Source organism: Schistocerca gregaria, chromosome 5 (genome assembly GCF_023897955.1).
Source record: "Schistocerca gregaria isolate iqSchGreg1 chromosome 5, iqSchGreg1.2, whole genome shotgun sequence".
Taxonomy (NCBI): domain Eukaryota; kingdom Metazoa; phylum Arthropoda; class Insecta; order Orthoptera; family Acrididae; genus Schistocerca; species Schistocerca gregaria.
Window position 1 is genome coordinate 655,501,705 of NC_064924.1, and position 23,904 is coordinate 655,525,608.

The following is a 23,904-nucleotide window of genomic DNA, read 5'->3' on the forward strand; positions in this document are numbered from 1 at the left end:
AGTAATCAGCCTAAGTGAATCAGTGAGAGATTGTGTATCACAAAGATTGAGACTCTTAGGTGCATTGCCTAGATTGTAAGGGAAGTATACATACATCTCTGTAAAAATAAAAATAAACCTCTTAAACATCAAGGTGAGTCATGTGCCAAGTGGGAATGGCTGTGAGACAAAACATAAATCACAGGGCAATTGGTGGGGCATATGCTGTAACCCAGTTGCATTAATCTTACTCAGGGCTTTGTACTAGACTGGGATATCAGTGGAATTAATGATCTCGGCATGAAACATTCCTATTGGTTCTCCTCTCTTGCTGATGCGAATTCTGCTCCGTGGGAATTGGCAGATGGGCTACAGGTGATTAACCACTTTCACATTACAGAGTTGATTCACTACACTGATATTTTCATTCCTAAAACCTGTGAGTGAATAAAATAATCTGCTGCTTGATGGAATGGAGTGTCACTCTTCAAGGCGGGAGACCAGTAGTATAGTGGAGATTAAAATTTACATTTGCTGCTGAAAACATAGCAACCTTTCAAGCTACTTGGAAAACTATATAGTGTGTGACTGAACTAAGCAATGGAAAACAATCATGATGATTTTGGGGAGATGTGAGAGATGTTTTATAACAGCTGCCGTAAATAACGGCATCATTATGATGATAACCCATCTGGAACACAGGCTGTACAGTAGTAGAGGATTTACATGGATTTACACTTACTGTCACCTAGGATCCAGCATTGTGATGAAGGAGGAAAGCAAGGAAAATAAGCTGTTTGGGCTCTGATGCAACTAATAATACTGTCTTCAACTACTACTCAAGTTGCTACATCTAAGTTTTATATAACTGTATCTGGCAGATGATTTCATCAGAATGTTGTAAATATGGTTCTGAGATGAGACATTAGATGTTGTTCTGATTTCCCCACAATATTCCATTGGTGAAAATGACTGACATCTTCAGCTGTGTCAAATACAGTGCTTAGTATTGCAGAAGCCTGCCATTAATGTCAGTCTGAGTGGAAAATGCATGGGCATGAAGAGGCCAGATTCAGTGGCCAGTAGTAAATATTTTCATATCAGTACTGGGAAGGACAATTACACTATCTGTCAGACGATGAACCAAGGACCCAATGGCATGCACAAAGGCTGTTGTTCCTATTGTGCACTGCCGTAGGCCACACCATTGCACTCTGTCAGAAGCCACTTGCTGAAGCACCATTCTCACCATTGTCATCCAAATATTTAAGTGACCATTGCATCGCCATCCTTTTGATGACCAGTAGTTTCCAATTCTGGTCATTGTCACTTTAATATTGCCAGTGTTGGTAAATTGAAAACCTGTATGTCTGTTCATAAGATTTGTCAAGCTGTTAATTTCTGCCACTTATTTTATTAAGCAGTTCCATTACAAAGATAAAATGTTGGCAGTTTAGTGGCTAATATTGTACGCCATACCGAGACAGTCTCGGCCACTGTCGATTTTTCTGGTTGGGCCAGATGTGTGTCATCGAAGTTTGACACTTGTGCTTTCCATGTTGTGACAAGTTTGTCCAGTGTATGACTGTCCATGGCTACAAGGAATCATACAAACACCAGGCCTTTGCAAGCCAAGATTGTCCTTCATTGAACCTAGAACAGTCCTCAGTTTTGTTGGTGGACAGAAGACAAATTTAACCTTGTGTTTCTTTGGTGATCTTCCTATTTTCTAAGAAACACTGTCAACGTATGACAGGATGACTATTCCTCCTTATTTTTCTCTTTATTCTAGCCCCTCCCATTGCCTGACATTTACAGGGTGTAATGCATGGCAAATAGTCCAGTCAGAATACTTCCATTTTGCAGGGAGGTGGTATGAAGGTGGCATTGCTCATTGGATCAGCTGTTTAAATCTGATATGACTCATGATCAATGCTCCAATGTCCTAAGAATACCATTTTGTTGGGAAAGATGGTGACAGCTGCTGGCCTGTAAGTGTGAATCGGTCAGTGTTGGTTAACAAAATACAGCATGATCCAAAGTACCATCCTCTTTTCTCCATACCAACACATCCAGGAGCAGTAGTTCTCCATTTATTCTCCAACTCTGTTGTAAACGTGATGCTGTGAATGTCTACCACCTTCTCTCTCAGTTCGATGCACAATATGCACTGCAAAAGCACCAAAGTTCTCTCATTGATATTTTTGTACATGGATAGCATGATTAAAAATGTGGCGGAAATACACTGCTCAACAAATCTTGTAAACAGACACACAGGCTTCCAATTTAGCACAGCATGGGATCTGGTTATGGAAATTCTAAAGTCACAGTGACCATCATGGGAAACTACTGGTAATCCAAGGGGTGACATTGCAGTGTCACCTTAAATATTTGGACAACAATAGCATTGATGGCCATATGACAGTGCAGAAGGTTATTTCAGCATGCAGCTTCGCTCAGAGGGTACTGGGGTGGCTGATGTCAGCACATAGTAGGAATGACAGCTTTTCCCCATGCGCCAAAGTCCTTCATTCATCATCCAAGAAGTGTCCTGTTTGCTTTTGATATCGAAATCTTAACTACTGCCCACTGAATTTGGTACCTTCACAATTGTGTGTTTCCCAATTAGACTGGTTAAATAGGTGTCAGTCATAGCTGAGCAATGTGTTTGTCACACCTAAAGGTGTTGGTCAGTTGTGCTGGTGAAATATTGTTCGGACATCACAGTGACATCCAACTACTCACCTGAAAACCATTTCTACAACTATTCTGTCAGGAAAATCTATAGCACAGCACATCCTGTACCTGCACAGGAGAGGAAATGGTGAAAAAAATAAGTTTGATAAACTTCAGAAAAAGAGGAGCAGACTGTTGTGTGCCCTTACATTCTTATGAAGATTCCAATATGTTAGATTTATTCCGATCTTCACTAAGAGGATGCAGTTTATGAAGACTGCAGTGGAAAACAATTAATAATAGTGAGGGAGAGGATTCACCATACTCGGAGTGTATTGGACATCATATTCTGAGATCTTTATGTTTGATCTGAAGATTTTTGCCTGGACCATCAGCAGATTCTTAGTCGTGTGTTTGTAGTGCTACTTGGGTGTTCTTGAACTGGAAGCAGCAGCATGACACCGAGCGAGGTGGCGCAGTGGTGAGACACTGGACTCGCATTCAGGAGGACGACGGTTCAATCCCGCGTCCGGCCATCCTGATTTGGGTTTTCCGTGATTTCCCTAAATCACTCCAGGCAAATGCCGGGATGGTTCCTCTGAAAGGGCACGGCCGACGTCCTTCCCCATCCTTCCTAAATCCGGTGAGACCGATGACCACGCTGTCTGGTCTCCTTCCCCAAACAACCAACCAACCAGCAACATGACACAACGTGTAAAATTGAAAAGTTTAAATGCTTTTGTTGTTGTTTGCTGTAAGAATGTAAGTTAGAAGACACACTTTCTAAATGGACCAAGTACAGCCTAATGCTCAAAACTTGTCTGAGGGATAGCTTTTAGTCTTGGAGAAGGGTCTGAACTTCATGCCCACCCCAAGGGTACTACTAATTCTGGATATCATTAGCCCTGTCAAACAGGGAGTCCTGAAACTACCAGGGACACTGTAGAGATGACTAGGAGGAGCAATGCAGTGCTCTGATATGGGCATCAGTACCCAAGAACAATATCTTAAGTGTAGAGAGGTCAGTGTCTCAATACTTATGACAGGCTCCTCATGTTATGATTTTCCAGAAGGATAAGGGCAACACATATGGCATCCTCTCCAGACTGACGTACTTAAGCAAGATGAACTAGCTATTAGATGGCTCTGCATATTGTGTACTAAACAAGGACCCCAAGCCAAAACGACAACAAAGAAAGTTATAGCTCCTCAAGGGCATCAGGGTCATTTTGTGGCCAAGAGACTATGTACGCAAGCATCCATCATTCCCAGGCTATACAGATTGCCTGATTCACAAAGATAGTGCCATTTTGACCCATTGTGAGTAATATTAGGCTATTACGGTGCAAACACATGACTTGACAAAACATCCAGTCTTGCAATTTAGCCCTTTAGCCTTCAGTAGGAAAATGTGAGCATTACATGTGCAACTTGGAAAACTTCATTCGTCGGCTCGTACCATCAGATATACTAGTGAATTTTGGCATAGTCTCACCTTTCAGTCAAATCCCGTTGCAGAAATCACTGTTGTTCATTGATGAGATGCTGATAGGGGAATTCATAGATTTGTTCTATTATATGCTCATTTCGACCTAGTTTTTATTCAGTGATCAATACTTTGAACAGACTAAAAGTGTAGCAATGGGTAGCCACTTATCACCCATTGTAGCTAATCTTTTTATTGTGAGTGAATGTCCCATAGATGTTCGGGCTCACATGCGGTTCCTCTTTGTCGAAATGTCTTGGCTCAAACTGTCTAGGGGTTGAACTGCACGTGTTGCATTACACACCCTAAATTAGGTGTTTGTAACCCTTTGGTTAAATTGTCTGACTGATGTCAAGTTTGTGAAATTGTATGAAACATACAATATTAATATAACATACAACATCAGTAATAATAATATCGGGAGCTAAATTAATGACCCATAAATGATGTAGGCCATGCAGTTGTGATTTTATTAGAATAATGTTTATTCAGAAAGTAAACCAATAGTGAAAGTGGTCGTATTTGGAATCACTGTTATACTCCAACGCATATCCATTTGACACAGTTCGATCATTCACAATCTCATCGTGAATTAAAAGTCCAATACTCCACCTCGTTAATTATGCAAAAAGTTAAGAGTTCACACCAGGTACACAGCTGCTCATCGCTCAGAGACTGTCCCGCAATACCACACAACGTGAAATTTTCTAAGTCGTTTCCCTTCATAGCTGCCTAAAGACCGACTGCCCACTTTCACATCTCCACCAGCACTGTCCCTGTGCCCGTACCCAGCCATATTTCCCATCCGCCGAACATCCTTCCTCAACTGACTGCGGCATTTCTCTTTCCTGAAGCTATCCATCTGATTGGCTGCAGCTTATTCTACATTATTTCACATTTTAACCTATTTAAATAATCAAAGCTTGGCCACTTTCACATTCTAAATAATTATGCACTAAATTGTCATGCTGTTATCATTCAATGTGTTTTGTGTGGAGGAAATGTTGCTCTGATGGTTAACTGAAAATACTGATAATTTAAATTTACTATATCTTTTAAACAAATACAGTTTCAGAGTTGATAGTCGCAACATTTGTCATTTTAATGATGTGCTTCTGTATGAAATGTTGATGATTAAGATCGACCAAAGCATTCAGATTTTTGCATTCAGGTCTTTGTTACAAAACTTAATAATTTCACTTTAACAGTAAGTCCTAAACTATTATGGAGATGACCAATATTCAAGTTTTATTTGGATCGCCATAAAAATTTATGGAGGATGGGAGATTAAAATTACTGTGGCTTCATTCCCTGCACTACTACAGAATTAAATAGTTTCCTTAAATGTTTTCTTTTATGGCCGATCTTAGTTCTGTCATATTTAACACTACTACCTCTCCTTGGCCACAAACATCTCCTACAGGGTTTCCCTAAGATGTAGGTTCTCGTCTGTCTCACTCGCACACTACAGCGCTTAGGCCTCATTCAGCACAATAGATGCCTGCGAATTTCCTCATCCCTTGCCAGATCTGTGCTCTTTGTGGCACACAGTCCTGGACGACAGGGTTCGTTTCACAATTTCTGAAGGGTGACTCTTTCAGCCATATACTTAAATGAGATCGAATGCTCGGTAATTCACATTATGGAAGACCTTGAAGAGAGACCATTGCAAGTTTCGGAGTTCAGAATCAGTGTGATGTTGGCATAATGTTCATGGCGTCTTTGTATTCTGCCCCACTGGACCGCATTGCTGAATGCATTAAATCATGTCAGTTCATAGCATCCTAACATCAGGTTTATAATGGAGATGGAGAAAAATGAGAAATTCCATTCCTGGGAGTGTTGCTGCAGATAAGGGGGTGGGACCTTGAGTCATGCTGTGTACCTAAATCAACAAACTTGGGTATACACTTAAAACTCGTCAGCTGTGACCATCCTTCACAACAAAGTTGTGTACTTAGAAAGTTGGTCCATAGAGCATGAGCCATATTGGATCCAGACAGCTGATGCAATTAGCTACGCCATCTCTGCACTGTCTTCCTGCAAAATGGATATTCCCCATGTCTTACACCCTGCACATGTCAGTCAATGGGAGGAGCTAGAAGAATAGAGAGGAATAGTTATCACGCCATACTTTGGCTGTGTTTTATTCAAAAATAGGAAAATTACTGAAGAAAGACAATGTTTAATATGTTTTCTGTGCACCAGTGAAACTCTAGCTCTTCTAGGATCAGTGAAGGACAATCAAGGCATTTCTAAAATTCCTAGTACCTGTAGGAAGTCATATGTCAGACAAACTTGTCACACCATGGAAGACAGATTTCATCAAGCATTGGTGACACACACGTCCGAACCAACCAGAGAAATCTGCAGTGGCTCAGTGTTGCCACAGAAAGGGGTACAATAATGACCACAAAGTACTAAAATTCTCTTGTTGATGTTGTACCAGGACAGTGAAATTAAAAAAAATAAAAATTATGGAAATTCACTGCTCAACAAATCTTATGACCTGAGGACCAAGCTTCCAAATTCGCACAGCATGGGATCCCAAATGTTAAAGTCATAGCATCCACTAAGAGAAACTATTGGTCAGGGATAATGCTGCTGTTGCGACCTAAATATCTGATAAAAAACTGTTTAGAATATGTCCAGCATATGTAAACAGTTGTGCTATTCTGTTCGGTATTTGTATGAAACAACAAGCAACTGTGAGCAATATGTGTATGGAAATAGCTTGTTGCACAAGTTGCTTTATGTTTTTAAATATTTCAGCGATAACAAACCATTTTAATGTCCTATTTTTACGCGACTGACATCTTGTGCACGAGGTCAGCTTAAAATAAAATGAACATATTTTACAACAAAAGATTTTAAAACCAGAAGAGGACAGCATAGTCTGTTGATACCGGTTGTCTTAAAGAAAAAGAAAAGGAAATGGCTCTTGGCTGTTGGGTTAGTTTTTAACAAATAAACAGATCACCTTTCAGTTATCTCAAAATGAGAAAATTCAACAAAATATTTGAATGGCGATGGAGGGGTTGGTTGCATAGCAACACCGACATATATTTTAGCATGCAGTTTCTGACAGAGGGCATGGTGGGACCAATTGCATCGCACATTAGGAGCAACAGTCTTTGTGCATGTGCCAGTCCTTGGTTTGTTGTCCAACAAGTGGTGTAGTTGTCCTCCCTGCAAGTGATAATGAAATCATTGCAATTGGCCACCAAATTTAGCACATTTAGGTCTACCACTCCCACTTAGACTGACACAAATAGCAGGCTTCAGTCAGAGCTCAGTAGTGTCTGTAACACACCTGAAGATCTCAATCCGTCGTGCCATTGAAATATTGTGGGGATATCACGATGACATCTGGCATCTCACTCGAGAACCATTTCTACAAATAGTTTGCCAGGAAAGCATCCAAGTTTTAGTATTATTCTTCAAGTCCATAAATGATTTAAGACTTAGTAATAACTGTGTTTTACTCACTACTTATGTAGGAAAAGTAGCAGGACTGAGCTTGGAGGCATGGAAGTTGAGCAGGATTTGTGACAGAGAAGAGCTAGTTGGAACCCCTTTCCAGACATCCTGCTGTAGTTAATTTATTACTTCCCTAAGTTAGCTATGACAGTTTCTTCGATGCTTCATTTGAGGTGGATGTGGTGCTAGCTGAACATACGCTATAACATTGTTGTCAATATGACATTAAATCGACAGCTTCCATCTCTGTTATTTGGGTGGTGTGTGAAGCATATCCCATGTTTTTCTACGAGAATACGCTTTGTATGTTCAGCAATACCTTCATGCCTGAAAGTTTGATATTGTGTGAATCATGAGAAATTTAAAATACCAGTAACTTTGGAGAGACTGCTAACAGGACTTAGAATTATAACAACTGATTAGATGGAAACAGATGTGGTAGTGAATGTTAAGGTTGGTCCTAGAGGTGTGTCAGATGGCCTAATTAAGGCAGTGGGAGACATTGGTGTAAATTCTACTTTGGTACATATTTTCATTTTGTATGATGTGTTCCCGCCCCCCCCCCCCCCCCCCCCTTGAACCAAGGACCTTGGCGTTGGTGGGGAGGCTTGCGTGCCTCAACGATACAGATAGCCGTACCGTAGGTGCAACCACAACGGAGGGGTATCTGTTGAGAGGCCAGACAAACGTGTGGTTCCTGAAGAGGGCAGCAGCCTTTTCAGTAGTTGCAGGGGCAACAGTCTGGATGATTGACTGATCTGGCCTTGTAACACTAACAAAAATGGCTTTGCTGTTCTGTTACTGCGAACGGCTGAAAGCAAGGGGGAAACTACGGCTGTAATATTTCCCGAGGGGATGCAGCTTTACTGTACGATTAAATGATGATGGTGTCCTCTTGGGAAAAATATTCTGGAGGTAAAATAGTCCCCCATTCCAATTCTCCAGGAGGACGTCGATATCAGGAGAAAGAAAACTGGCGTTCTACGGATCGTAGTGTGAAATGTCAGATCCCTTAATGGGGCAGGTAGGTTAGAAAATTTAAAAAGGGAAATGGATAGGTTGAAGTTAGATATAGTGGGAATTAGTGAAGTTTGGTGGCAGGAGGAACAAGACTTTTGGTCAGGTGAATACAGAGTTATAGATACAAAATCAAATAGGGGTAATGCACGAGTAGGTTTAATGATGTATAAAAAAAAAAAGGTTTTAAATTAAAAGACATTTCCAGGGGCAGATGTGGACTCTGACCAAAATCTATTGGTTAAGAGCTGCAGATTAAAATTGAAGAAACTGCAAAAAGGTGGGAATTTAAGGAGATGGGACCTGGATAAACTGACTAAACCAGAGGTTGTACAGAGTTTCAGGGAGAGCATAAGGGAACAATAGACAGGAATGGGGGAAAGAAATACAGTAGAAGAAGAATGGATAGCTTTGAGAGATGAAGTAGTGAATGCAGCAGAGGATCAAATAGGTAAAAAGACGAGGGCTAGTAGAAACACTTGGGTAACACAAGAAATGTTGAATTTAATGGATGAAAGGAGAAAATATAAAAATGTAATAAATGAAGCAGGCAAAACGGATTACAAAGGTCTCAAAAATGAGATTGACAGCAAGTACAAAATGGCTAAGCGGGGATGGCTAGAGGTCAAATGTACGTTTGTAGAGGCTTATCTCACTAGGAGTAAGATACCGTCAACAGGAAAGTTAAAGAGACCTTTGGAGAGAAGAGAGCCACTTGTACGAATATCAAGAACTCCAATGGAAACCAATTCTAAGCAAAGAAGGGAAAGCAGAAAGGTGGAAGGAGTATGTAGAGGGTCTATACAAGGGTGATGTACTTGAGGACAATATTATGGAAATGGAAGAGGATGTAGATGAAGATGAAATGGGAGATGCGATACTGCGTGAAGAGTTTGACAGAGCACTGAAAAACCTGAGCCGAAACAAGGCCCCAGGAGTAGACAACATTCCATTAGAACTACTGACGGCCTTGGGAGAGCCAGTCCTGACAAAACTCTACCATCTGCTGAGCAAGATATATGAGACAGGCGAAATACCATCAGACTTCAAGAAGAATATAATAATTCCAATCCCAAAGTAAGCAGGTGTTGACAGATGTGAAAATTACCGAACTATCAGTTTAATAAGTCACAGCTGCAAAATACTAACGCAAATTCTTTACAGACGAATGGAAACACTAGTAGAAGCCGATCTCATGGAAGATCAGTTTGGATTGTGTAGAAATGTTGGAACAAGTGAGGCAATACTGACCCTACGACTTACCTTAGAAGCTAGATTAAGGAAACCCAAACCAACGTTTCTAGCATTTGTAGACTTAGAGAAAGCATTTGACAATGTTGACTGGAATATTCTCTTTCAAATTCTGAACGTGGCAGGGGTAAAATACAGGGAGAGAAAGGCTATTTACAATTTGCACAGAAACCAGATGGCAGTTATAAGAGTCGAGGGACATGAAACGGAAGCAGTGGTTGGGAAGGGAGTGAAACAGGGTTGTAGCCTCTCCCCGATGTTATTCAATCTGTATATTGAGCAAGCAGTAAAGGAAACAAAAGAAAAATTCGGAGTAGGAATTAAAATCCATGGAGAAGAAATAAAAACGTTCAGGTTTGCGATGACATTGTAATTCTGTCAGAGACAGCAAAGGACTTAGAAGAGCAGTTGAACGGAATGGACAGTGTCTTGAAAGGAGGATATGAGATGAATATCAACAAAAGCAAAACGAGGATAATGGAATGTAGTCAAATTAAATCGGGTGATGCTGAGGGAATTGGATTAGGAAATGCGACACTTAAAGTAGTACATCTACATCTACATCTACATCTACATGACTACTCTGCAATTCACATTTAAGTGCTTGGTAGAGGGTTCATCGAACCACAATCATACTATCTCTCTACTATTCCACTCCCGAACAGCGAGCGGGAAAAACGAACACCTAAACCTTTCTGTTCGAGCTCTGATTTCTCTTATTTTATTTTGATGATCATTCCTACCTATGTAGGTTGGGCTCAACAAAATATTTTCGCATTCGGAAGAGAAAGTTGGTGACTGAAATTTCGTAAAAAGGTCTCGCCGCGACGAAAAACGTCTATGCTGTAATGACTTCCATCCCAACTCGTGTATCGTATCTGCCACACTCTCTCCCCTATAACGCGATAATACAAAACGAGCTGCCCTTCTTTGCACCCTCTCGATGTCCTCCGTCAATCCCACCTGGTAAGGATCCCACACCGCGCAGCAATATTCTAACAGAGGACGAACGAGTGTAGTGTAAGCTGTCTCTTTAGTGGACTTGTTGCATCTTCTAAGTGTCCTGCCAATGAAACGCAACCTTTGGCTCGCCTTCCCGACAATAATATCTATGTGGTCCTTCCAACTGAAGTTGTTCGTAATTTTAAGACCCAGGTACTTAGTTGAATTGACAGCCTTGAGAATTGTACTATTTATCGAGTAATCGAATTCCAACGGATTTCTTTTGGAACTCATGTGGATCACCTCACACTTTTCGTTATTTAGCGTCAACTGCCACCTGACACACCATACAGCAATCTTTTCTAAATCGCTTTGCAACTGATACTGGTCTTCGGATGACCTTACTAGACGGTAAATTACAGCATCATCTGCGAACAGTCTAAGAGAACTGCTCAGATTGTCACCCAGGTCATTTATATAGATCAGGAACAGCAGAGGTCCCAGGACGCTTCCCTGGGGAACACCTGATATCACTTCAGTTTTACTCCATGATTTGCCGTCTATTACTACGAACTGCGACCTTCCTGACAGGAAATCACGAATCCAGTCGCACAACTGAGACGATACCCCATAGCTCCGCAACTTGATTAGAAGTCGCTTGTGAGGAACGGTGTCAAAAGCTTTCCGGAAATCTAGAAATACGGAATCAACTTGAGATCCCCTGTCGATAGCGGCCATTACTTCGTGCGAATAAAGAGCTAGCTGCGTTGCACAAGAGCGATGTTTTCTGAAGCCATGCTGATTACGTGTCAATAGATCGTTCTCTTCGAGGTGATTCATAATGTTTGAATACAGTATATGCTCCAAAACCCTACTGCAAACCGACGTCAATGATACAGGTCTGTAGTTAAATGGATTACTCCTACTACCCTTCTTGAACACTGGTGCGACCTGCGCAATTTTCCAATCTGTAGGTACAGATCTATCGGTGAGCGAGCGGTTGTATATGAGTGCTAAGTAGGGAGCTATAGTATCAGCGTAATCTGAAAGGAACCTAATCGGTATACAATCTGGACCTGAAGACTTGCTCGTATCAAGCAATTTGAGTTGCTTCGCAACCCATAAGGTATCTACTTCTAAGAGACTCATGCTAGCAGATGTTCGTGTTTCAAATTCTGGAATATTCCATTCGTCTTCCCTGGTGAAGGAATTTCGGAAAACTGCGTTCAATAACTCCGCTTTAGCGGCACAGTCGTCGATAACAGTACCATCGGCACTGCGCAGCGAAGGTATTGACTGCGTCTTGCCGCTTGTGTACTTTACATACGACCAGAATTTCTTCGGATTTTCTACCAAATTTCGAGACAATGTTTCGTTGTGGAACCTATTAAAGGCATCTCGCATTGAAGTACGTGCCAAATTTCGCGCGTTTGTAAATTTTAGCCCATTTTCGGGATTTCGCGTTCTTCTGAACTTCGCATGCTTTTTCCGTTGCCTCTACAACAGCGTTCGGACCTTTTTTGTGTACCACGGGGGATCCGTTCCATCTCTTACCAATTTATGAGGTATGAATATCTCAATTGCTGTTGCTACTATATCTTTGAATTTGAGCCACATCTCGTCCACATTCGCATAGTCAGTTCGGAAGGAATGGAAATTGTCTTTTAGGAAGGCTTCTAGTGGCACTTTATCCGCTTTTTTAAATAAAATTATTTTGCGTTTGTTTCTGATGGATTTGGAAGAAATGGTATTGAGCCTAGCTACAATGACCTTGTGATCACTAATTCCTGTATCAGTCATGATGCTCTCTATCAGCTCTGGATTGTTTGTGGCCAAGAGGTCAAGTGTGTTTTCGCAACCATTTACAATTCGCGTGGGTTCGTGGACTAACTGCTCGAAATAATTTTCAGAGAATGCATTTAGGACAATCTCGGAAGACGTTTTCTGCCTACCACCGGTTTTGAACAAGTATTTTTGCCAACATACCGAGGGTAGGTTGAAGTCCCCACCAACTATAACCGTATGAGTGGGGTATTTATTTGTTACGAGACTTTCTCTGAACTGTTCCTCAACTGTATCATCGGAGTCACGGGGTCGGTAGAAGGAGCCAATTATTAACTTAATTCGGCTGTTAAGTATAACCTCCACCCATACCAATTCGCACGGCGTATCTACTTCGACTTCACTACAAGATAAACCACTACTGACAGACACAAACACTCCACCACCAATTCTGCCTAATCTATCTTTCCTGAACACCGTCTGAGACTTCGTAAAAATTTCTGCAGAACTTATTTCAGGCCTTAGCCAGCTTTCTGTACCTATAACGATATCAGCTTCTGTGCTTTCTATTAGCGCTTGAAGCTCAGGGACTTTTCCAGTGCAACTACAACAATTTACAACTAAAATTCCGACTGTTCCTTGATCCAAGCACGTCCTGTAATTGCCAAGCACCCTTTGACATTGCAGCCCATCCCGCACTTTCCCGAGGCCTTCTAACCTAAAAAACCGCCCAGTCCACGCCACACAGCCTCCGCTACCCGTGTAGCCGCCAGCTGAGTGTAGTGAACTCCTGACCTATTCAGCGGAACCCGAAACCCCACCACCCTATGGCGCAAGTCTAGGAATCTGCAGCCAATACGGTCGCAAAACCGTCTGAGCCTCTGATTCAGACCCTCCACCCGGCTCTGCACCAAAGGTCCGCAGTCGGTTCTGTCAACGATGCTGCAGATGCTGCAGATGGTGAGTTTTGCTATTTGGGGAGCAAAATAACTGATGATGGTCGAAGTAGAGAGGATATAAAATTTAGACTGGCAATGGCAAGGAAAGTGATTCTGAACTAGAGAAATTTGTGAACATTGAGTATAGATTTAAATATCAGAAAGTCGTTTCAGAAAGTATTTGTATGTAGTGTAGCCATGTATGGAAGTGAAATATGGATGATAAATAGTTTAGACAAGAAGAAAATAGAAGCTTTCGGAATGTGGTGCTACAGAAGAATGCTGAAGATTAGATGGGTAGATCACATAACTAATGAGCAGGTATTGAATAGAATTGGGCAGAAGAGGAGCTTGTGGCACAAATTGACAAGATGAAGGGACCAGTTGGTAGGACATGTTCTGAGGCATCAAGGGATCTCCAATTTAGTATTGGAGGGCAGCGTGGAGGATAAAAATCGTAGAGGGAGACAAATACACTAAGCAGATTCAGAAGTATGTAGGCTGCAGTAGGTGCTGGGAGATGAAGAAGCTTGCACAGGATAGAGTGGCATGGAGAGCTGCATCAAACCGATCTTAGGACTGAAGACCACAACAACAACATGATGTGTTCACTTTTGACTTGACTACAGTTCCTTCTGGAGCAGTGAGAGGGGGCAGAGGAGTGGGGAGGTTCACTTAGCAGTTTGCTATTCCGTAACAACACTGATTGTTATCAACAGTGAAGTGTACTGCCACAGTACCCTCAGGAGAGAAGCGTATTTATTACTCTAATTGTTACTCACGGCAAAGAATACAGGAGGAGACTAAATTTCACTGGTAACCAGCAGTTGGTGAATGTGCAGAACAGTCCAAACTTGGGTTGCCTCCCATCATGCAGTGCACTGTGGGTATGGACAAAAGTGCTGTTACTACCACTCCTCTGGTAAGGCCACAACACTACTGGAACTGAACCAAATAAATAAACACATTACTAATGTTTTTAGCAAACCACCCAGCTGGAAAATGAGGTGACGGCTTAAGGAAAATGACATTTTAGTTTTTAGAAAGTAATGCCCCCAACTTGCCAGTGTAATGCAAAAAAGCTATCTGACCAAGTGTGAGCTGTAACCAGAAACAATTGTATGTTCCCACTCATTCCACAGAAAATTAAAGAATAACTGCAAGCATCAGAAGTTCATGTTCAAACAAGGAGAAGCCCTAAGCATGACACAATTGAAAATCATTATCCCCTGCAACTGCATATAGTATCACATGAAATAAGTAGAGGACGATGTGCACCACAATCACAGAAATTTCACTTGTCGGAAATTGATTTTTTCTTTTTAATGTACTCTTAATGTTGGAGCTAGTTCCAAGCATTGTCCATGTAACCCTAAAGTATTGCCTCAAACTTAAGCACACTGATATAATACACTTGTTACCAAGTTCTCAATGCATGCTTTCGCATTAGAACTAAAATATGCGTCACTACCTCTTATTACATGTTGGGACAAATCAGCAGGCAATTTTATGACTGCATACAGATTTCCTCACCACTCACCTTTATGCATTGCACACACATAATTGTGATTGACAAGTAAAACCACAGCTGTTGAAAACTACTGGGCTTTTATATGGGCTGTGCGATGTAGGTACAGGGTTTGAGGCTTTTTACAACAATTCTCGTGGCTTTACCCCCCTGTCGGAAGTTGGAGTCCTCCCTCGGGCAAGGGTGTGTGTGTTGTCCTTAGCATAAGGTAGTTTAAGTTAGTTTAAGTAGTGTGTAAGCCTAGGTTTTTTAGTCGCATAGAAACTTACCACTACTTTTACGTGGACTTCGCATAAGTTTTGTGATAAGGATTCTGTAGAATCGTGAGAAATGGTCAGCAGTGTAAAGACTGCGTATAAGCTTGTTTCACATCAGATGCTATGCTTCAACATGTAGCTATTTTTCGACATAATCCCCATTTCTGTCGATGCATTTTTGTAGACCCTGTGGCAGTTTTTGTATACCCATGTTATCCCAGCTCGCTGCCATGCTGTTTAGAAAGTTGTGAACCTCTTCTTTCACCTCGTCATTGGAGCCGAATCACTGGGGCCACAATTAACGCTGACAGATACTGTGAGACTCTGAAAAAACTCAAACTGGCAACTCATAACCAGAGAAGAGGAATCTTAAGCAAGGGCGTACACATTCTCCATGACAATGCTCGCCCACACATAGCTCGGCAAACCGTTGCTCTCTTGCAACAGTTTCAGTGGAACATAATCATCCACCCACCCTATAGTCCTGACTTGGCGCCAAGTGACTATCACCTGTTCCCTAGGTTAAAAGAACATTTGGCCGGAAAGCGATTCATCTCCGACGACAAGGTGAAAGAAGAGGTTCATAACTTTCTGAACAGCATGGCAGCGAGCTGGTATGACATGAGCATACAAAAACTGCCACAGCGTCTACAAAAATGCATCTACAGAAATGGTGATTATGTCGAAAAACAGCTAAATGTTAAAGCTGTAAACTGATGTAAACCATTGTAGAAATAGACAGGTCTACGTACTCACAAAAAAAATAGGAGACCTTACTTTTGGGATTACCCTCGTAACTTAGAGTTTTTTAAGCTAGGTGCCCATTGGTGTCCAGAGAAATTTTTCCAAGAGGGTCCACGATTCGAAACCTGCCTGTTCAGGGATAAATGATTTGGTGGGCTTAAAAACAAGTTTTGCCCTAAGAACTAAATTTAATAAGAAATACACAAAAGTTACTGTAGCTCAAAATATTACTAGTTCTATACTTAGTATTTTCAGGTTAGATTACTTTGGCACCTAAATGGTAACCATATTTCAGTAGTACATATGTTGTTGTTGTGGTCTTCAGTCCTGAGACTGATTTGATGCAGCTCTCCATGCTACTCTATCCTGTGCTAGCTTCTTCATCTCCCAGTACCTAGTGCAACCTACATCTTCTATTCTCTTCTTGTCTAATCTATTTATCGTACACGTTTCACTTCCATACGTGGATACTCTCCATACAAATACTTTCAGAAACGACTTGCTGACACTTAAATCAATACTTCATGTAAAAAAATTTCTCTTCCTCAAAAAAGCTTTCCTTGCCATTGCCAGTCTACATTTTATATCCTCTCTACTTCGACCATCATCACTTATTTTGCTCCCCAAATAGCAAAACTCCTTTACTACTTTGTGTCCCATTTCCTAATCTAATTCCGTCAGCATCACCCGACTTAATTCGACTACATTCCAATATCCTCATTTTGCTTTTGTTGATATTCATCTTATATCCTCCTTTCAAGACACTGCCCATTCCGTTCAACTGCTCTTCCAAGTCCTTTGCTGTCTCTGACAGAATTACAATGTCATCGGCGAACCTCAAAGTTTTTACTTCTTCTCCATGAATTTTAATACCTACTCTAAATTTTTCTTTTGTTTCCTTTACTGCTTGTTCAATATACAGATTGAATAACATCGGGGAGAGGCTACAGCCCTGTCTTACTCCCTTCCAAACCACTGCTTCCCTTTTATGCCCCTCGACTCTTATAACTGCCATCTGGTTTCTGTACAAATTGTATATAGCCTTTTGCTCCCTGTATTTTACCCCTGCTACCTTTAGAATTTGAAAGAGAGTATTCCAGTCAACATTGTCAAATGCTTTCTCTAAGTCTACAAATGCTAGAAATGTAGGTATGCCTTCCCGTAGTCTATTTTCTAAGATAAGTCGTAAGGTCAGTATTGCCTCACGTGTTCCAATATTTCTACGGAATCCAAACTGATCTTCCCCGATGTCAGCTTCTACCAGTTTTTCCATACGTCTGTAAAGAATTCGTGTCAGTATTTTGCAGCTGTGACTTACTAAACTGATAGTTCGGTAATTTTCACCTCTGTCAACACCTGCTTTTTTTGGGTTTGGAATTATTATATTATTCTTGAAGTGTGAGGGTACTTCGTCTGTCTCATACATCTTCCTCACCAGATGGTAGAGTTTTGTCAGGACTGGCTCTCCCAAGGCCGTCAGTAGTTCTAATGGAATGTTGTCTACTCCCGGGGCCTTGTTTCGGCTCAAGTCTTTCAGTGCTCTGTTAAACTCTTCACGCAGTATTGTATCTCCCATTTCATCTTCATCTATGTTCTATTCCATTTCTATAATATTGTTCTTAAGTACATCGCCCTTGTATAGACCCTCTATATACTCCTTCCATCTTTCTGCTTTCCCTTCTTTGCTTAGAACTGGGTTTCCATCTGAGCTCTTGATATTCGTACAAGTGGCTCTCTTCTCTCCAAAGGTCTCTTTAACTTTCCTGTTGGCGGTATCTTACCCCTAGTGAGATAAGCCTCTACAACTGTACATTTGCCCTCTAGCCATCCCTGCTTAGCGGTTTTGCACTTGCTGTCGATCTCATTTTTGAGGTCTTTGTAATCCTTTTTGCCTGCTTCATTTACTACATTTTTATATTTTCTCCTTCCATCAACTAAAGTCAACATCCCTTCTGTTACGAAAGGATTTCTACTAGCCCTCGTCTTTTTACCTACTTGATCCTCTGCTGCCTTCACTACTTCATCCCTCAGAGCTATCCATTCTTCTTCTACTGTACTTCTTTCCCCCATTCCTGTCAATTGCTCCCTTATGCTCTCCCTGAAACTCTGTACAACCTCTGGTTTAGTCAGTTTATCCGGGTCCCATCTCCTTAAATTCCCACCTTTTAGATTTTGGTCAGAGTCCACATCTGCCCCTGGAAATGTCTTACAACTTAAAACCTGGTTCCTAAATCTCTGTCTTACCATTATATAATCTACCTGATACCTTTTAGTATCTCCAGGGTTCTTCCATGTATACAACCTCTTTTTATGATTCTTGAACCAAATGTTAGCTATGATTAAGTTATGCTCTGTGCAAAATTCTACCAGACGCCTTCCTCTTTCATTTCTTACCCCCAATCCATATCCACTTACTATGTTAACTTCTCTCCCTTTTCCTACACTCGAATTCTAATCACCCATGACTATTAAATTTTCATTTCCCTTCACTATCTGAATTATTTCTTTTATCTTATCATACATTTCATCAATTTCTTCTTCATCTGCAGAGCTAGTTGGCATATAAACTTGTACTACTGTAGTAGACGTGGGCTTCGTGTCTATCTTGACCACAATAATGCGTTCACTGTGCTGTTTGTAGTAGCTTACGCGCACTCCTATTTTTTTATTCATTATTAAACCTACTCGTGCACTACCTCTGTTTGATTTTGTATTTATAACTCTGTATTCACCTGACCAAAAGTCTTGTTCCTCCTGCCACCGAACTTCACTAATTCCCACTATATCTAACTTCAACCTATCCATTTCCCTTTTTAAATTTTCTAATCTACCTGCCGGTTAAGGGATCTGACATTCCACGCTCCGATCCATAGAACACCAGTTTTCTTTCTCCTGATAACGACGTCCTCCTGAGTAGTCCCCGCCTGGAGATCCGAGTGGGGGACTATTTTACCTCCGGAATATTTTACCCAAGAGGACGCCATTATAATTTAACCGTACAGTAAAGCTGCATGCCCTCGGGAAAAATTACGGCTGTAGTTTCCCCTTGCTTTCAGCCGTTCGCAGTACCAGAACAGCAAGGCCGTTTTGGTTAGTGTTACAAGGCCAGATCAGTCAATCATCCAGACTGTTGCCCCTGCAACTACTGAAAAGGCTGCTGCCCCTCTTCAGGAACCTAACATTTGTCTGGCCTCTTAACAGATACCCCTCCGTTGTGGTTGCACTTATGGTACGGCCATCTGTATCGCTGAAGCATGCAAGCCTCCCCACCAACGGCAAGGTCCATGGTTCATGGGGGGAGGGTAGTACATATAAAGCACATTTTTATGTTACTGATATGAGCACGGCTGCAACATTTTTGATTCATTGAACCAAAATTGTGGCCTCATATGATTAAATCCAAGATTCACAAAATAATTTATCCACATTTCCATAATGTTAGATTGGAACTGAAATCAAAATAATTAAAATTGAAATAGGAAAAAGGTCATATGATTGAGAAAATTCACCAGGATGTCAACTAAAATGCGATATCAATACCTCTTGTATTGGATAAACAGGGAATGACTGTAGAAAAGAGGGATTCAACTCTGGCGCCGTCTCCAACACTTCGCTAGCGCATAAAACTTCAGATCTGTTCATTTAATGGACTTATTGCATTATTTTTGTGATTTATACTTTTTTAGTGTCAGCTGACATGATCGAAGTTGAACAAAATGTGTTTTGAAAGTTACATTTTTTAATGAGTTGGTTGGGTAAAGTGTAGCTCAGGGCCTTTGCATAACTGGATGAATGTGGGAAACCTCCCAAAACTATCCTAAATTTCTTCATACATCCATAGTTGAAATTGAAGACAGTGGGACATCAGCTGGTATAAATTTATATTAAAAATGAAGAAATTCCTCCATCTGTATTTAGAAAGTCGATTTTGTTTTGACAATTAGTTTCAACATAGTAACTTCATCATCTTCAGGCCCGTACAATTGTTGACGTCAACTGTGTGCAGCTGATACTAGAAGTCAGTGGTAAGATACGGACGTGCTCCGTGTGGAGTTACTAACCACCTTCCACACGGAGCACATCCGTATCTCACCACTGACTTGTAGTATCAGCCCCACAAAGTTGACATCAACAAGTGTATGGGCCTGAAGATGTCGTTGTTACAATGTTGAAACTAGTTGCCAAAATAAAATCAATACCTTAAATACAGCTGGAGAATTTTCTTCACTTTTAATATAAATATCCTAAAATTAGCCAGTACAATCAACTTTTAGCAGCTTAGGTCTGCACCAAGGTAATTCATGTCTCTCCGATTTGTCACATCCGTCTTGACTGCAGATCTGCACTGGAATGGCAGGTGCATCAAGGAATAGACGTAATTGTCCATGAACAGAGTGACAGCTAAAAAAACTCAAGATGTATTGTGGTTGCTGAAACTAGAGTATTTCTCATTGTGGTCAGTAATGTTATACCTACAATTTACTGTAATTGCAGATAATGAGTGCTAGAAATTCTAGAGAATTCTGTTGAATAAAAAACCTGTATCCTGATTCTAGTAGGGGGTGAGTGCCCTCACACAGCCAACCTCCCTAAGCCCCACTCCATTGTGGATGCCTATATAAGTGTCAGACTCTACAATGTCACCTTTTAACTAGGGCTTTTGCAGACAGATAGTGATGAAGATTACGTAGCAGTCATGGGGGGTGTCAGGAATGGTTTGGACCATATTATCAATTGCGCAATTGAAACTGACCGGAGACATAGCAATAGGAATGCTTTTCACACCAGTGTGAAGATTGTGTCACTTGCTGAACTGTACGACAAGCTCTGGTTGTGGCACTCTGTCAAATATGTAAATCCAGAGCTTCAGGAGCTGCTCAGCAGAGTGTTTTACTTCATGTGATGATCTACATGTGAATGATTATTGTATGAAGTTACTTCCATGACTAATTTCCAGTATTTTTACTTGACCTATTTTGGGGCAAATGTGTCTAATATTGCAGTAGGGAAACAAAAAAGGATGTTAATCTTAACAGACCAGAGTAATACATCTGTATTCTTGAATTGAAACTTTCTTAGCTCACTAAATTAAAAATATGAGCTTCTCATATCGCTACAAGAAACTGAAAATCTGTAGGTATTGCTATAGAAGTGCTATACACAGCAGAACATCGTTTGGAAGTCATAGAAATGAATCTGATGCACTCAGAGGAAGACAAAGTAACATCACGTTACTATTGATATGATATAAGGAAAGAGGTAGTGAGTTTGTACACAAAAAGTGTAGATCTAAATGAGTACTGCATTGAGCAGCTCTTTGAATACTGTACTTTAGTAATAACCAAACAATTGAAAATCCAGGATGGAATAATGGCAAATGTTATGAGAAGGATAGATGACTACTCATCATGTAGTGGAGATGTTAGATTGCAGAGGGCACAACAAAATACAGCTAAACAAGTAAGCTTTCGGCCAAAAGGCCTTCTGTGCAGGTGGGAAACTCTCCCTGCAATATATCCTACCTTCCCGTAACCCTCATGGCCTCAACCTTCATTAGTCACTGTCCTTCACTTACCTATCCATCAGTTGTTGTGGAGATTTCAGTATTGATTTCATCTTTGATAGTGCTGATAAAAGGCATGTAGAATTGCTGATGATGTCCAGCTTTGGTTTGTTCTCCACAATACCATTCCCAATAAGGACATAGTGCAACAGCAGTGAATGATTTTATTTCTAAATCCAACTGGTTTTCATTAAATATATGAGGGCCCCATGGCAAAATCATTTATTTGGCCATGATTGTCAAATGGGAGCAGTAAAGCATCCCTGTTGAGTTTAGCTAAGAAATGAAAAGTAAAGCTTCACAGAATCATAGATGCTGACTCAGTTACATTGTTCAGAGAGTACATACAGAATGAGCAATGGAAGGAAGTGTACCAAGGACATTTAATTCTTTCCTAAAACATTGTTACGACCCTCTTGAGTCCAGTTTTCCTTTACATTGGGTTAGGGAGAATTAGATGTTCCTCACACTGACTAGCTTGTTTGGTAAGAGAAGTTTATTGATGCAGTGTTGCATCGACACCAGAACATCGCAGTGCAGTTTCATCAGGAGACCCACTTTAGAGTCAGTGCTTGAAGACGTATACAAGCTGCAGCAGAATATCCTCTTGTCAGGTGTAACCATGCTGCAGTCAGGTGTAACCATGTTATCTGACAAAGTCACTCTCTTCTATAACACTTTCCTACAGTGTTTGTGTCACAAATAATGTGAATGATTAATTATTTGAGTGCAGTTCTGGGTCCTGTTTTAAAAAATGAAACCAGAATTTGATCATTGGGCTCAGTTTTCGTGAGACATGTAACCCCCTCCCATCTAGCAAAATCCTTGAAAACACTGCTCTTAGGTTATTCTTTTGGAGTTTAATCTAATTATTATACAGATGTAACTTTTCAAAATGTCACTATTTACTAGGAATTCTCATATTAGACCTTCAGTTCGTAAATCAACCTCTAGTAAATGATGGAGCTTTAGCAACATTTCTGTTTATTGAAGCTCATATGCCTTGTACCTGTATAAGTATCACAATAGTGTTAATTAACACTTAATCAAAAATTTAATCCCTTTGCAAAGAAGAACCATGAACTTCATTTTGGGTGAAAAGTTGGTGACTAGGGGAAGATATGCCTCCTACCCATCCACATATAGTGTCACATTTGTTACGCTAGTTAGAGATTGGTTAGAATGGTCACATCTCATATTCTTTGCTGTTTACTTGATTTGGCAAGAACCAATGTACTACCCAAGAGATTGTCACTAAGTCTCACAAAAATATTTTAGAATCTCATCAGAAAAAAAGTGCAGCATCTCAGTTCCTCACTTGTTATGAGGTATGTTAGTCACGTTGAAGAATTGCTGGTGACATATTAGGAGCGAACTACTGTCTGGATATAATAATTGAGCAAAACCATGTACAGAATGGTAATGTGTGTCGAAATGTGTAACTGGCACCTAAAATACAAAAACCTGCACTGTGTGCACCCAGTGCGTGCAGAAACAGGAAAAAGGATAGAAACAGGAAGACCACTGAGTGCCTGGCATAAAGAGCCGATCAATGTTTGCTTACAAAATAAACATTTGGTTTCAAAAGTAGGACAATATTTGTTCATGTCTACATGATACACATGACATGAATTTAAAAAGACACTGGTACTAAAGACATATGCTTGTGTCACAGGATTATCTAAGTGGGACACGGTTTTATATTTAGTTCAAAATGCTTAGTAATTATTGTACTTTGATTTAAAAAGTTGTTAGCTACCTTGAAATATAGAATAGAAATTATCGTGAATTGATATTCCTCATAGAATGAGGAAATTTGTGTTCCATAACGAAGTTATGAGCTGAATTTGTTCCTTATAAATGATATCAGGAAAAGAATTCCTACATAACCTTTAACATCACTAAAATGAAAACTGCTTGTTCCTTTCAGATTACAAAGTGCATGTATTGAACATTATTAAACTTGTGTAAGCTTACTCTTTCTTTAAATGGATGTTCACATATCAACTACCAGTAACAGTCCTAGATGTTCTGTGGATTACTCTCATACAGATAAATAGGGCACTGGATATGCAGTTGTCTGTCTGTGCAACTTCAGGAGCCTGACAGTATGGTATATCTGAATTTTGTAAAATGTATTTAATTTTTGTTGAAGACATATATGACTGCTTTGAGCTTTGAAAACAATATCGATATGTTTGTCCCGTTTCGTGGACAGCAAAGTGTGAACCAAAGGTACCACAAATACAAATGCCAGCCAT

General features: G+C 40.5%; 1 protein-coding gene across 3 annotated transcripts in view; it reads left to right on the forward strand.

Moving 5' to 3' along the window:
- The window catches only part of LOC126272673 (PX domain-containing protein kinase-like protein), a 137,399-nt gene that overhangs the window by 72,031 nt on the left and 41,464 nt on the right, over positions 1–23,904 (forward strand). The gene's annotated exons all lie outside the window — the stretch shown is intronic.